This window comes from Gossypium hirsutum, chromosome A07 (genome assembly GCF_007990345.1).
Source record: "Gossypium hirsutum isolate 1008001.06 chromosome A07, Gossypium_hirsutum_v2.1, whole genome shotgun sequence".
Classification (NCBI taxonomy): Eukaryota; Viridiplantae; Streptophyta; class Magnoliopsida; order Malvales; family Malvaceae; genus Gossypium; species Gossypium hirsutum.
The window spans coordinates 24,008,134-24,022,263 of record NC_053430.1 but is presented as its reverse complement, the minus strand read 5'-3'; the positions used below and the strand labels follow the sequence as shown (position 1 = coordinate 24,022,263).

The 14,130-nt window shown below is 33.0% G+C and overlaps 1 long non-coding RNA gene across 2 annotated transcripts; it reads left to right on the top strand.

Annotated features, from left to right (window-relative positions):
* The first annotated feature begins 5,446 nt into the window (after positions 1-5,446).
* On the top strand, positions 5,447-13,307 carry LOC107953172 (uncharacterized). Of its 2 annotated transcripts, none has more exons than XR_005930525.1 (3): positions 5,447-6,252; positions 12,188-12,271; positions 13,068-13,307. It is a non-coding gene; the product is annotated as an uncharacterized lncRNA (long non-coding RNA). The 2 variants fall into 2 exon arrangements; XR_001699107.2 differs by having other exon boundaries at positions 5,456-5,827.
* The last annotated feature ends 823 nt before the right edge of the window (positions 13,308-14,130 follow it).

Genomic DNA, 14,130 nt, shown 5'->3' with positions numbered 1-14,130 from the left:
TCAACTCCAAATCAATACTATCACCAGCAAAGATACCCTTAACCCATCTACAAACGGAGGCACCACATGATCCCATTGATTCTGATAAAAAAAGACGTGATAACCATCACTTCCTAAAGCCCTCAAAGGTGCCATGTCAAACAGAGCAGCTTTAATTTCCTCATCAAAAATTGTATTATTAAGGAGATTAAAATCCCCGTCAGTAAGTGGAACGATAGAAATGTGCAAGTGTACACAACCACAATAAATGATAAAGTAACAAGTAAATGTCGAGTTATCGTACCCATAGAGACTGTGAAAAGAATTATTTATGAATGCTATTTAAAACATTTTGGTGAAGAAAAATATTTTGTTTGAAGAGGGTGATTAAAAACTAAGATTTTAAACTAAGTAAACTAAATAAATAAATCTCAAATGCACGATTTCAAAATATGATTTAATCAAGATGACATAATTGTGTTGGATTAATTACATTTCTTTAACTTAGAATTATTAAACTCATGTTTATGTTGTTACGAATAAATTCACGGCAACTCAGTAATTGGCTAACTTATGAACATATTCACCTACACAAATCCATTCATCTCTTAACATATCCCTATGTTAATTCAAACGATTAGACAGATTTTAATAAGCAAACATGTTATTGCACATACATACTCATTAAATTGAACTAATCTCTTAAATATCCCTATGTCAATTCAAATGATTAATTAAATCTAATAAGCACATAAAAGACTATGTGAGGTAACAAGGTATCCCTACCTTGAAACAGTTTAATCACAATAATCTTGCAAGTTATGCAAGGCAATAATATCGCCAAATACATTGCTAATTTAACCTTCAGCTACCTTAGAAGAATAAACATTCACTGATCAAATATTATGTCAATTATTACAATTTCAATCCGTTTAAATAATTAATTCATTAGTTACCTTACAGTCGTAACGCAAAAATAACTTAGGCATGATTTTACTTAATCAAGCATTTTACCAAGGCCTATAACAATATAAACATAATTTTAACAATTTAAGAAGACGAAATGCAATCAACCCAACATGAATTAAATTCAAGCTAAGCTAATTAAATTATCCATTCCAACAACATGAATACTCATAGATATGTTCATCATAACAACAACAAAAATTAAAGAGATAGGGAACAAGAATCAAATCCGGTGGTTTTCCGAGGCTTGACTTGGTTGCTCCATTCTTCCTTCTTGTTGTCCTCGTCGATCAAAGCTTCAGTGAACACTCAATTGCTGCTCCAAAATGGTTGAAGAACACCCCTTTTCCAAGGGAAGAAATCGGCACAAGAGCAAGGGAATTGAAATGAAAAAAATGAGAGAAAAAGAATGAGAGAGGATAGAAGTGTTGTGAAATGAATAAGGAATGAATGAGATGCTTTGAATGATCAACCAATGGGGCTTTTATAGCTGAGTGTGACAGCTGAAATTTGCTAAAAATAGCAGCCAAAGAGCCACCCCTTGGCCAGCCACCTATGTGGCAAAGTTGATGCTTTCAACTTTGCTAAAAATGGCTTGGGGCAAATCCAAAAATCCATCAATTGTGGAGGGGTTTGAATGCAACTTTGACAAGACTTCAAGGGCTTCTTTCCAAGCTTAATTAATCAGCTAATAAACTGATTTGGTTCAGCATATGGCCGGTTTTGGGCTGCCCAATCTTTGGCCGGTTCACTTCAATCAGTTCGGTTCAACTAGACCACTTTTTCCATAATTAATTAATATTAATTTATTTAGCCCAAATTAAATTGGGTATAAATTAAAATTAATTATATTATGAATTAATACACATAATTGGACTGTCTTAGGCTAGAAATTAATTTTCCTTGATACTTCAAATTGCTTCTCAGTTTTGTGCTTCAAGCAGTGTTTGCCTTGCCATTTTTCGCCCTTTGCGCAATTCTATCGAAAATAACCAAAATTACTCAAAATTAATTATAAAATTAACTAAAATTCATCATGTTCATATTTTAAATATAATTTAATTATTTTATAAAAATTAATTATTTTTCGACAAGAATTTAATCGAAACGGTATGATTTTAAGCTAAAAAAGGTATGTAAAAATGCGTAAATTTTTGTGTTTCCAGTAAGGTGCAGGAAAGCATTTGGGGGTAAACCTCTCATCGGACTGGGGTGTTCGCAATACAAAGTCATATAAAAATTTATTGCTTCAACTGCTCCTTATCTATAATCCACTCACCCAAATCATTCTTTAAAGCGATAATTTTATTCTGATTCCTTCTCAAAGTGTGTTTGTGAAAAATTTTGGTGTTGCAATCCCTTATAACTAACTAGTTACAACGAGCCTTCTGACGCCAAAGTAACTCCTCGTGATGCAACATATTTTCCAATTCCTCTATAACTTCCATTTCAACCTAATTAAGATAGCCCAAGTTTCTTCTATCACACTCAATCTCAATGCTTTGAAGTTTCCTAGTCATAAGCTTCTTACGAGTGAAAATATGACCATACACCTCTTTATTCCATCTTTTAACCTGATCAGTAAACTCAAAATGTGTCGTCGACATATTGGTAGAAACTCTCCAATTCTCTTTAACGAAATCTGAAATCCCTGGGTGTTCAATCCAACCCGCTAAGAACCTTGATAAACCGTAAATTATACATATTTTTACCCCATGTTTAATGCATTTTATGGATGATTTCTCATTAGAATTGGTGAATTCGATGCTCCTAATGCTTTAATTTCATGTTTTATACTTAAAAGAGCATAGGAGAGCGAAAGGAACGAGAAACGGGCCAAAAACGGAGAAAATAGGCCAAAGTACGAAATCAACACGGCCTGGACCTCCTCACACGGGCAAACCACACGGCCGTGTCAATTTGGCAGGCTCGAGTATGGCCTGAAGTAATTGAACACGGGCGTGTGCCACGGGTGTGTCCCTGCGAGCCCAAGTTGAGTCCAATTCGAAAAAGGCCAATTTTGAGGGTTTTTAGTCATTCCAAAGCTTATAAATACACCCTAGAGAAGGAAGAAAAGGGAGACGGAGAAGGGGGAGTAAGGAATTACTCCAAGGAAGCCGATTGATCCATCTCAGAAGCCGGATTCATCATCAAGACTGAAGATCTCTTCTTAATTTCCCTTCAGGAGTTTTAGGTTTTCTTTATGTTTTGTATTCTTAATTCTTCTGAGATGTTTTCTTATTTAGTTATGAACTAAAACCCCTAAATACCTAAGGGGAATGAAACCTAAGACGAATCTTGTTATTATTTTCTGAATCGTATGATAAATATTTAACTTGTTCTTAATTATGTGTTCTTAATTCTTGTTTTGATATCCCAGGATACTAATTCAAGACATGCTCTTATTCAGAGGAGGAATAGACCCTGTCTAAGCGTACATTTGTCATAATTAAGCGGAGTTGATTGCATGCTTAGACATAGGGTGACAAGATTTTGCCGGATTAGGGTGAAACCTAATAAGGGGATCCATAGATCGAGTTAATGCAACCCTAGAGTGTTAATTGGAGAAAAGTCTTGGTTATTTAATCTAGGAATTAGACTTTATAGGCTTGAATAGGGATAATAACATAACTTAGGGATCTCTACGGAACAAGTTGAATGAATAAATCGTCCGATTCAGAGCCAGAATAACAAGTAAAGTCTAGGTGGATTTTTCCTTAGGTATTGTCTTCATTCAATCGATTTTCCCAAAAGCAATTCCCCAATTCTTTTCCCTGTGCGTTCTTAGTTTAGATAATTAGTTAATTAAAATAAAACCTCTTTATTCTTAGGCTAGATAATAAAAAGACAGTCATTACTAGTACTTTTAGTTCCTTTGGGTTCGACAATCCGGTCTTGCTAAAACTATACTACTGTTCGATAGGTACACTTGCCTACATCGCGATAATAGTTAGTTCAAGAACGAGTAATTATAAATATTTAAAACCTATCACAAAATCTCGCTATCAAACCTGAATGGATGCTCTTTTGAGGAATGAAATTCAAGTATCAAAGACATTTTTAAAGGTCTATTATCAGATTTAAGCCACGGTAGGTGTATCACCATAGAATTCGAAAAATTTGAACACCAAGCATTGTTGCAAATAGCCCTATCCAAATGCTCCATGATCCTCCTCTCTGCCAAATGAATTGTGAACCACGAAAACCCAAATCTTGCAACTGAGCTGATTCCATAAAATCACCAAATAAGGGGCACATTTTCAGTAGAGTCCGTTCTCTTCTCTTCTCAGTGGATGACAGAATAGCATTAAAGTCACCAATCGCCATCCACGGAGACCCATCAACTGGAATAGTAATATGCAAATTCTCCTATAAATGTCTCATTTTACTGCAATTAGGGCTGCCATACACAAATTTTACCAAAAAGAGTTGTCTAAAAGAGGTATCAGAAACTCTGAATAACACAAATTGAGAATGAATTTTAAGGACCCCCATATAAGCGGACTCCCTTCAACCAATTCAATACTGCCAAAAAACCCAACTGTCTCCACACGATAGGAATAATGAAAATTTGCAATAATCGAATCAACTTTCCCTCCACTAACCCTCATTTCAATAAGGCAAGTCAAATATGGTTTATGATCCTGATTATATTCATGAAAAACCTGAATGAACTTCGTACTAGCATAACCCTAGCAATTCCAAGAAAAAATAGTAAATTTATATATATAAAAATTAAAGGTACGGGAACTAACCAATCAAAGAGTAACAGAGTCTTCAACTCCCCATTCATTAGCGGTGGCCTTATCTGTAAAAGTTTCCACTTGTTCACCTATAAGTTTTGCCATAAAATTCATGGTGTCTGGAAGCGAGACTCGCGAACTTTTGACAATTTTAAATCGTCTCCTACTTCCACGAATTATTTTATTTAACGTTCTTCCATTACGCCTACTCTTTTTTTTGTTGTCTAACCCATGTCCTCTAGACAGAACATTTAAATTATTAAAGGCTCTTAATCCTTCATTTACCACTGTTGCCTTCGAATTGTACTCTGAATGTTCCTTGAAAATTACGGCTAAATATTGATCAAAGTCCAGAAACTTAGGATTTACATGCACCAACAATTCAAGTGAACCTTCAAATGTGGGATTAAAATGTAGAGATGAATGTTTATTTTGAAAAACAATTCTGGGACCCATCTGGACAGTGCGCTCCATGCTCTCTAAATTTTCCATATTCTGTTTTGCTGTAAGAATTAATTGGACTCCATTTGATTTTGACCCAACATCTTTTCTCAAAACAAGCCTGTCCCGCGCTAGGTCATGGCCCAAGTCCAACAATTCCTGCTCAACAATCAAATGTGCTAGTCCACTGGTGTGTTTAGCAGGCCCAACAATTACGCTTTGACCCAATATCCCTTTACCTTTATTACCTTCAATCGACAACCCAGAACTTGACCCAGGCCTGTTTGATTTTATTTTCTTGGTAAAATATCCCTGCTTAAATCCAATCTCCTGCAACCCTGATTTTTCAGCCCCCAAATCCATTGATTATTTGTCCAGTGAATTTAACGCCGCAACTCTGGAGCCCTACCAGGTTTTCTTTCGAAACTTTCGGCTGATGATTCCGTTTTTCAGCCTAGTTGTACCTTGATTTGCGCTAGACAACCATCCATGGATTGAAGGCGTCTCTCGTCACCGTCAGATCAGTTTCATTGTTCATCACTTAAAGTAAGTCCTCATTGCTACCGTGTATGATTTGATCTGCCAAAGAAGAAGAACAGGAACTTTTTGGATGGGCATATTTTCTAGAAGAAAAACATACTATGGGTAGGGCTTCAAACTCCACTCGTTGCACCCTGCCATTGATCAAGACTTGCGAGGTAAGTGGTTTTTCTAGATCTATCGACAACCATTCTTGCAAACTGTCCCCTTGATCCACTATCGATTTTGACATCTAATTTAACCATTTGTCCAACCAAGTTTTCGATCTCCTCTAAGATCCATTTTTTACATAGAAATCCCAACAAACCTGGGAAGCGGATCTAGGATATTATCATGCTAAGAAAGGGTCTCAACAGGTCAAAATCAATTGTCCATGGCTGAACAGTGAGATAGTGTCCAAACACTATCCAAGGGCTTTGAGTCAGAGCCAAGTCATAATCTTCCCTGCTCTAGAATCGGACAAGGTAATAACCATTCTCGACATCCATCAGGTGAAAAAGGTTGAGAGGGTCTCCAAAGGCTTGAAATGTGATCGTGCAAAACTCCATAACCAATATTGCGTCCCAACAATTTGACGACAATGGTAGTTTCCATATCCTTAACCAAAACCTCTCTTAACCTTTTTTGAGAAATCAATGGCAGGGATTCCATCGATGGAGGATCGAAGAATATTGCCATATTCTATTTCAAGATTCGCATTAGTAACACCATTACAAGATTCAAAACCTTTCCCTTCCAAAAGCTTCTCTTGCCAAGAAACTCTACTCATTGGGCTTGAGTCTACCATCATGAATTCTGATGGATCCCTTCCCACCTCCTTAAACCAAACTTTTTTGGTGTTACGACCCTCATTGGTGCCAATTTCGTCACCAATTCGGTCAGCAGACAATACTTTGGATATATCATGAAAAATTAAGTTCAAATGATTTTATATATGATGATATTTGTTCAATTTTAATATTATAAATTGATTTAGATTTATTTTTGGAAGCCTTTTCTTTTAAATAAATAGATTTTGGGCTAAATTAGGCTTATATACCATTTCTTTTATTGGTATTTTAAGCCATTTTTTCTAAATTAGGTAAATATGTCATATATGGAGATAAAGTGTATAAAAGCGCTTCTAGCTCTCCATTGGTTTTTTAAACGTTGATAATGGTAAAACTATTTAAAATGGCCAACAATAATATTTCTATGGATTTTATGAATAATTCGCATTCATATTAACATGTCTACGAGACATATCGAATCTAATCTAACATACACAAACAAAACCAAAGGTATGAGTGACAAAGTAAATGACTTAAGTAACGTTCCTACAAGAAAAATTTAAGATTAAGGCAGTGTGTTCTCATTCCTAACCCACATGCAATTCAATCAAAGATATTTTCAACAATCTAAGCAATCAAAGTAATTTAAACATTTTGGTTTCTGAATCAATGGGTGGTGAAATCCCAATCAGTACATTAAAAACTTAGGTTCGAGTGTTAAGTAACTTAGGCTCTGATACCACAAAATGTAACATCCTATATCCGATCCCATCGCGGTGCCCAAATATCAGGATGTCACACCACCCTCACCCATCACACACATTATAAAATGTCACATTAATAGGCAATTGTCTTCTTTATTAGCATTCTTACAAATTTCTAAGTTAAGCATATATTAATCATCATTAAAACATGCCAAACACACTTCAAACAAACTTATAATATTAATTAAACATGCATTACAGCCGCTTAGTAAAATTCCAAAACAAGTTACGCAGGTATCGATACTAAAACTGGGGTATCGATATTTCTCTTATATGGTATTGATATCGATTGGAAAATCGATACCAAAACAACATTCTATTTCTCATCTAAAAATCAAACCCCAAAATTTATCGGAACATTTATTAAAGTATCGATTATTTTACCCCGAGTATCAATACTCATGGTAAGGTATCGATACCAAATTACAATATTAACTTCCTGCACATAAAAAATACCACAGAGGTATCATTCTTATAACCTGAATACCGATACCTCTGCTCCAGACCACAAAAATACAACACATTTAAGCATTTAATCCATCCTTCTAACATCTCGTTTTTCAATGGTGTCAGAAATAGTAGTTTCGAGACCACAAATCTGACGAGTGAGTCCGCAAATATTATTATTTAATATTTACGAGTCAAATATAAAATTATAATAAATATTGACTTGATAATTTTTGTTATTTGAAATTATTAGTTAAGTTCAAGTGGTTAATCTCTGAAGACAAGTGGTTTTAGAAAATGAGATTTTGGGACCTCATTTTTATAAATCGAGCCTGTAAATAGTTTTATTAAATTTTTATAGAATGATTATATAGGTGTATTAAAATTTGGTTAGGTAATTTTAACGTTTAGATTGTTAATTAAGTAAAAACGACTAAATCGTAAAAGTTGCAAAAGTTAATCGCTATTAGTTTAAAAGGGTTAATTGTGTGAAAAAATATAGCAATTTAGCCATAGTCAATATAGTAGATGGTAGATATATGCATTTTAGATTAAAATTATGTTGAATTAATAGCATTTTGGTAATTAAATAAAAAACAAACTAAGATAAAATATTAAAACAACTATCATTTTCTTTATTTCTTAATAGAGAAACCGAAAACTCCATAGCTAAACTTAGGGAGCTTTTGGCCAAGTCTTTTTGGTGTGCGTGGTATGTATTTTCTCACTCATTTTTAATGATTTTTTATGTTTTTAGAATCGTTGCAACTAGGTCCAGCTAACTCGTATCTCCATTTTCAAAATTGTTAAAGTTTGTTAAAATAACCATTGATGATTTTTGGATGTTCATGATGTTAAATGGAATATTTTGAAGCTTAGAAATGTTTTAAGACTATTTTGTTAAGTGATTTTGTATAGTTTTTAAATTTAAGGACTAAATTGAAAGTAAGTAAATATTGGTAGATGTTCTTAAGAAATTTTAAAATTTGAGGGCTGTTTAGAGATGGCTAAAAATTCAACAATTTGGGTTTTTGAGTTAATTGTGAAAACAAGTCTATTTTGATATTAGGGACTAAATTAAATAAATGTAAAAGTGCAAGGCAATTGTGTAAAAAAGTGATCTAAGAAGTTATAAGCTTTAAATTAAAATTTTTAAAATAATTGGGACTGATAATTAAAATAAAATATCGTATAGATCAAGAACAGGATGGAAAATCATGGAAAAGGGAAAGTTGTTAAATAGTCCCTAAATTTTACTATCTCTGCAGTTTAGCCCTGGTAAGTTTATATAGTTTAATTAGGTATGATTTATAATATTATATTGATTTATGAGTTGTGGTATGTTAATAAATATATAGATGTAATTGAATTATAATAAATTGGTTCAAGGTGAGAAAATGAACTGAATTATAAATTATCATACGGTAATGTGTATCGAGTCCGGATGAACATAGGATAGGATACAATTGACATGCCAATAGGCTATACTGCGCGCTGTACGGGTTTAACTTGAGATGAGACGATGATTCTTGATTTACTCCTGTTCACTGAATATACCGAATGTCTAGCATTTGTTGTGGTCTATCATGATATATTATAGTTTTTCTGGCGTGTTACTGGGGGCGGATGTAAAGCCTTCAAGCTTGGCACTTGGTGCCGAGGTGTGTTTTGGAGGAATGTTAGCCTATGGGCTATGCACTTGGTGCCAAGCCGCGTTCTCGATTGGTTTGGCTCGTATGAGCGTTTTGGCATGTTTCGGATAGATAACTGCGTATCCGTATCTGTTTATACCGTTCATCAGGCTGAATTTTTAATGGTTAAATGACTTAATTATGATATGTAACTGTTATTTACTTATAATTTCTTATTAAAGACCTGTGCATGTGTTCATGATTTCTGATATCATATCGTGACTTGATAATGGTTCATACTGTATAAATGGTGTGATTAAATGACTCATATTTACGAAACTCACCTGTTGAATGGTTGTGATTGACAAGGTTAATGTTAGCTATTGTTATTGTTATTTATAAAACTATGATTATATGGTAAGTTATAATGTTTCAACCTGTGAACTTACTAAGCTCGTAAAAGCTTACTCGTTTCATTTTCCTGTTTCCTTGAAGATAACATTTTGCAGAATCTGGTGATTGGATCAATGCGAATATCACACTATTCAGATTTTTTAGTAGATTTTGAAAACGTTTAAGTTTGGGATATGTGGCATGTAATAGGAGTATCTTGTATATATTTTTAATATTTATTACAAGTGGTTTGTTCTCTACTTGTGTTATGAATATATGCCTTAGTTAATAATCTACTAGTTCATGGTTTGGTATGAAAATTCAAATATGGTGCAGAACTTGTCATGTAATAGGTGAAATTTGTATATGTTCTGATTATGGTATTGATTAGATTAATGAAGTGATGCTTATGTATAGAATTAGTTTATATGTGATCATGTTTTCGAGCTTGGTAGGTTTAAGTCTTGATATGCTATTTGGTCACTTTATATGATGCTGGATTTGTAGAACAAATGAATGTGGTTGGATGAGTAAAGAAATGACATTATTTGACATGAGTTAATTTTTGGTTTTGAGATTAAATGTGAAATAATTGGTACATGATTGTGTCATGAATGTATATGCTTGGTTTGAATTTGTTTGGTATATGAATTGAGGTGCCAAATGAAGGCATATTGGTTAGGCCTAAGGATGATTGAATTTGAGATGTTTTAGGTGTCTTTGCAAGTGTTTATATGCATGTGGAAATAGGTTGAAATGGTGTGCCACCTTGATTTTGTATGTAGGATTTTCCACACGGCATAAGTGAGTTACATGGCCGTATGGCCCTGATATACATTGAATTAGTGAGTTATACGGGCTATGGGCACGGGTATGTGGAATAGTCACATGGCCGCGTGCCCCCTCTTTTCAAAAAAAATTCAAAGTTTCACATATTTTCCTATTTTGTTTCAAATTAGTCCCTAATTATTTTCAAATTATTTTAGGGTCCCGAAAACTCAATTTAAGGCTTGTAAATGTATGTATGCAATGAATAATACTTGGCCTAAATTTTTTGTGTGAATTATATTAAAATTTGATTTAAACTTGCATGTTTTGGATTGATTATCTGTTGTAGCATCCCGTAGCCCTAATCTGGTGATGAAGACGGGTGAAGGGGTGTTACAATCCCAACAAATATATAATCAATATGTATCATTTACCTCTTTAATTAGTAAACCATATAATTAAACTACAAAATATCTAAAATATCATGGTAATATCATGCAACAGTTTTACCACATTATTCAATGTCCATTGGCCATACATACAATTCATGGCACTTCAACATGGAAAATATTCAAACCAAAACAATACCAATGAAATAATTATGACATCTATCAAAAGTGCTAGAAAACTAAACCCATAAAATATCACGAGGACCACAATAATAATCAATCAAAGTCCAACAACATTGTCTTATCCCCACAGTTCAAAGAATAATATTAATACCACCTACATAAATACTAAAGCCTAACTTGGATCAATTCCTTAGTATCCCCGCACCGCTCACATTGCAAACGTTAAATATCTGCAAAGGTTTGAAAGAGTGTGTAGTGGCTCAGTTTAGACCCTAATCGGAACAGTGGTTTTGGGACCACAAATCCGAGTTAGAAAAATATTTTTATATTATTTTTTATGTTTACAGTATGTGAATTGATGTGTGAAAATTTCGTGTGAAAATTTTATTGTTTGTGTGCTCGATTTAAGAAAATTTTACAGTATGTAGCTATTAAATGTGTAAGTGATGAATCGCAGTTGTTTTTATGATGAGGAGTCCTTAAAAGAAAATTAGGCCATTAAAAGGTAGCATGAACGATTTTGGGCTTGTATTATATGGTTTACTAATAAAAATTATAAGGTTACAATAGTAATTAATATATTAATATGTATAAAATAAAATAAACACAAAAACTATGCATGTTATTCATCTTTTTGCCCGAAACTAAGAAGAAAATAAAGCTTTTGAAAGAATTAAACATTCGACACTTTGGGAGCTTGATTCAAGGTTAGTTTTAGTTCGGTTTTTGATAATTTTTACGTTTTTGAGATCGTTGCTTCGAGTACTAGCTAGCCCATGCTTGAATTTTTGAATTTGATGATGTATTCATGAATTGCCATTGTTGATAGCTTGATGATTTTTGTGTTTGATGATGAAAAATAAATATATGTTGTTAGATTGTCAAGTTTAATTAAGTGATTTTTAGTAAAAATACTTATTTAGGATTAAATTGTGAATTTTATAAATTGCAAAATGTGAAATTAATGAAAGAAATGGGCTGATAGGGACCTTATTGAAATTCGGCCAAACATGAGTGTGGTGAAATTTTGAATATTTTGTGTTTTGTGAAATAGGGGTTAAATTGTGAAAATGTGAAATGTCAGGGGCAAAAGGTGTAATTTGCCCATTCATGAGCTTTTGGATTAAATTGAATGAATTTTTTAATAAACAAGTTAAATTTGTATTAATTTAGATCAAGAAAAGAGGAAATCGGATTTGGATCGGGGAAATCTAAAGTTGATGAATAGTCGTCTCGGTTTGTTCTTCTTTGTCCGAGGTAAGTTCAGAAGTAAATAAATGTCATTAAATTTGATTATATATATTTTAATAGTGCCGAATTGAATTACTACTTGTGTATATGTATATGCCGAATTGAATTAAGCATGGAAACAATATTTACTAGCTTGAATTGATTGAGTTACGACGTCTGAAGTCCTCATATGAACCTTAGGAATAGTTAGGATACATATGTTATGACATAGGATTTCGATATGTGATTGCGTGTAAGACCACGCCTGAGACGTTGGCATCGATTTATGATTTACATGTAAGACTATGTCTGGGACATCGGCAACGTATATGAGTTCGTGTAAGACCCTATCTGGGACAGTGGCATCGATATGTGATTACATGTAAGACCACGTCTGGGACGTTCGCGTTGTACGAGCTTTTCAACTACCTGAGTATTCTTATTAATTCTGAATGGTTCAACGGGCAATATCGAGTTAAGATCGAATGTGAAATCGAGCTAAAAGGGTCAAGTATGTATTAAGTTAAATGATTGAGTAGTAAGGTAAGTATATACTTTATATGAATATATGAAATGTGCATTATGAAAATGAAAGTTAAATATACTTATCAATATATATGTATTCGGCCAAGTGGTAAAATAATGCTAAAGTATATATATTGATATATGAAGTTGCAAGCTTGATAATTATATATGTAGTTATGATTGGTATGATTTGGTTTAATTATATTGAATTATAAATGTCATTGAAATGATTTATTTGCTTATGACTTACTAAGCTATTCAAGCTTACTCTGTGTGTGTATGTTCTTTGTTTTTTTAGATTTTGGAAGCTAGTCACGAGCTCGGGGATCGTCAGAGAAATCCGTCACACTATCAATCACTTTTATGGTATTTTATAAGTTTGAACTTGAACTTATGGCATGTATAGTCTAGTTATTATGTTTGATTTTGAAGTATGTATATATTGATAGCCATGCGAAAATGACTTGATTATAATGTTAAAGTTTGTGTGTATGTGGCTATGACTTAAATTCAATTTGGAAGTATATTTCATGGTGTATATATATGTGGTATTAGGTTATATGAATTGGTTTGATTAATGAGTTAGTTGATGGTTGAATATTTATGGTATTACTTATGTGCATTCGGTTATGCTTTAGACTTACTGTGGGGATTATGTTTCATGGTTTACTTGTGATGTTTTAATATGTGTTTCAGTTTGAGTAATGATGAAATTTGGTATAGACATGAATATGATTATTTAGTTAAATGTTAATGTCATGTGTGAGTAAGTGTGTGTATAATTGCTTTGGCTATTTTATGAGTTAAAATAGGTTATAATGAATGTTTATATTCGGCTAACCTTAATTAAAATAAAAGGTATATGCTTATGACATGTTTACTTATGAATTAGCTATTTAGGTTCGGTTTTGATAGGAAAGAGTGAATAAAATTTTAAAAGTCATATTGAAGTTATTTTGAATAACCAAATGTTGACTATTTGTTTGACAGTGAGTAGGTAATTATAGGCATGATAATAAGCATGCGAAATGGGTGTACTTTTTGGTTGTTATTGTGCTCAAAATGCTTCAATTTATTATGGTCATATGCACATAAATTGTGATAATAGAATAGGCACATTTTGGTTATTCGGTAAATATGTTTAGATATAGTTTATTAATATTAGTAAATATGCATATGTTGTATAAGCAACTATGATATGTTCAGTCATGTTGTAATGTTGCTATGATACTTATGTTTTAATTAGTTCAATATGCGCATGGTCGAGTGACTAGAAAAGAAGTATGTTTAGTCTTAAATGATATTTATTTAAATAATGTTTATGAAAATGTATGACTATTGCCATGTGGTTGTTTTAATTT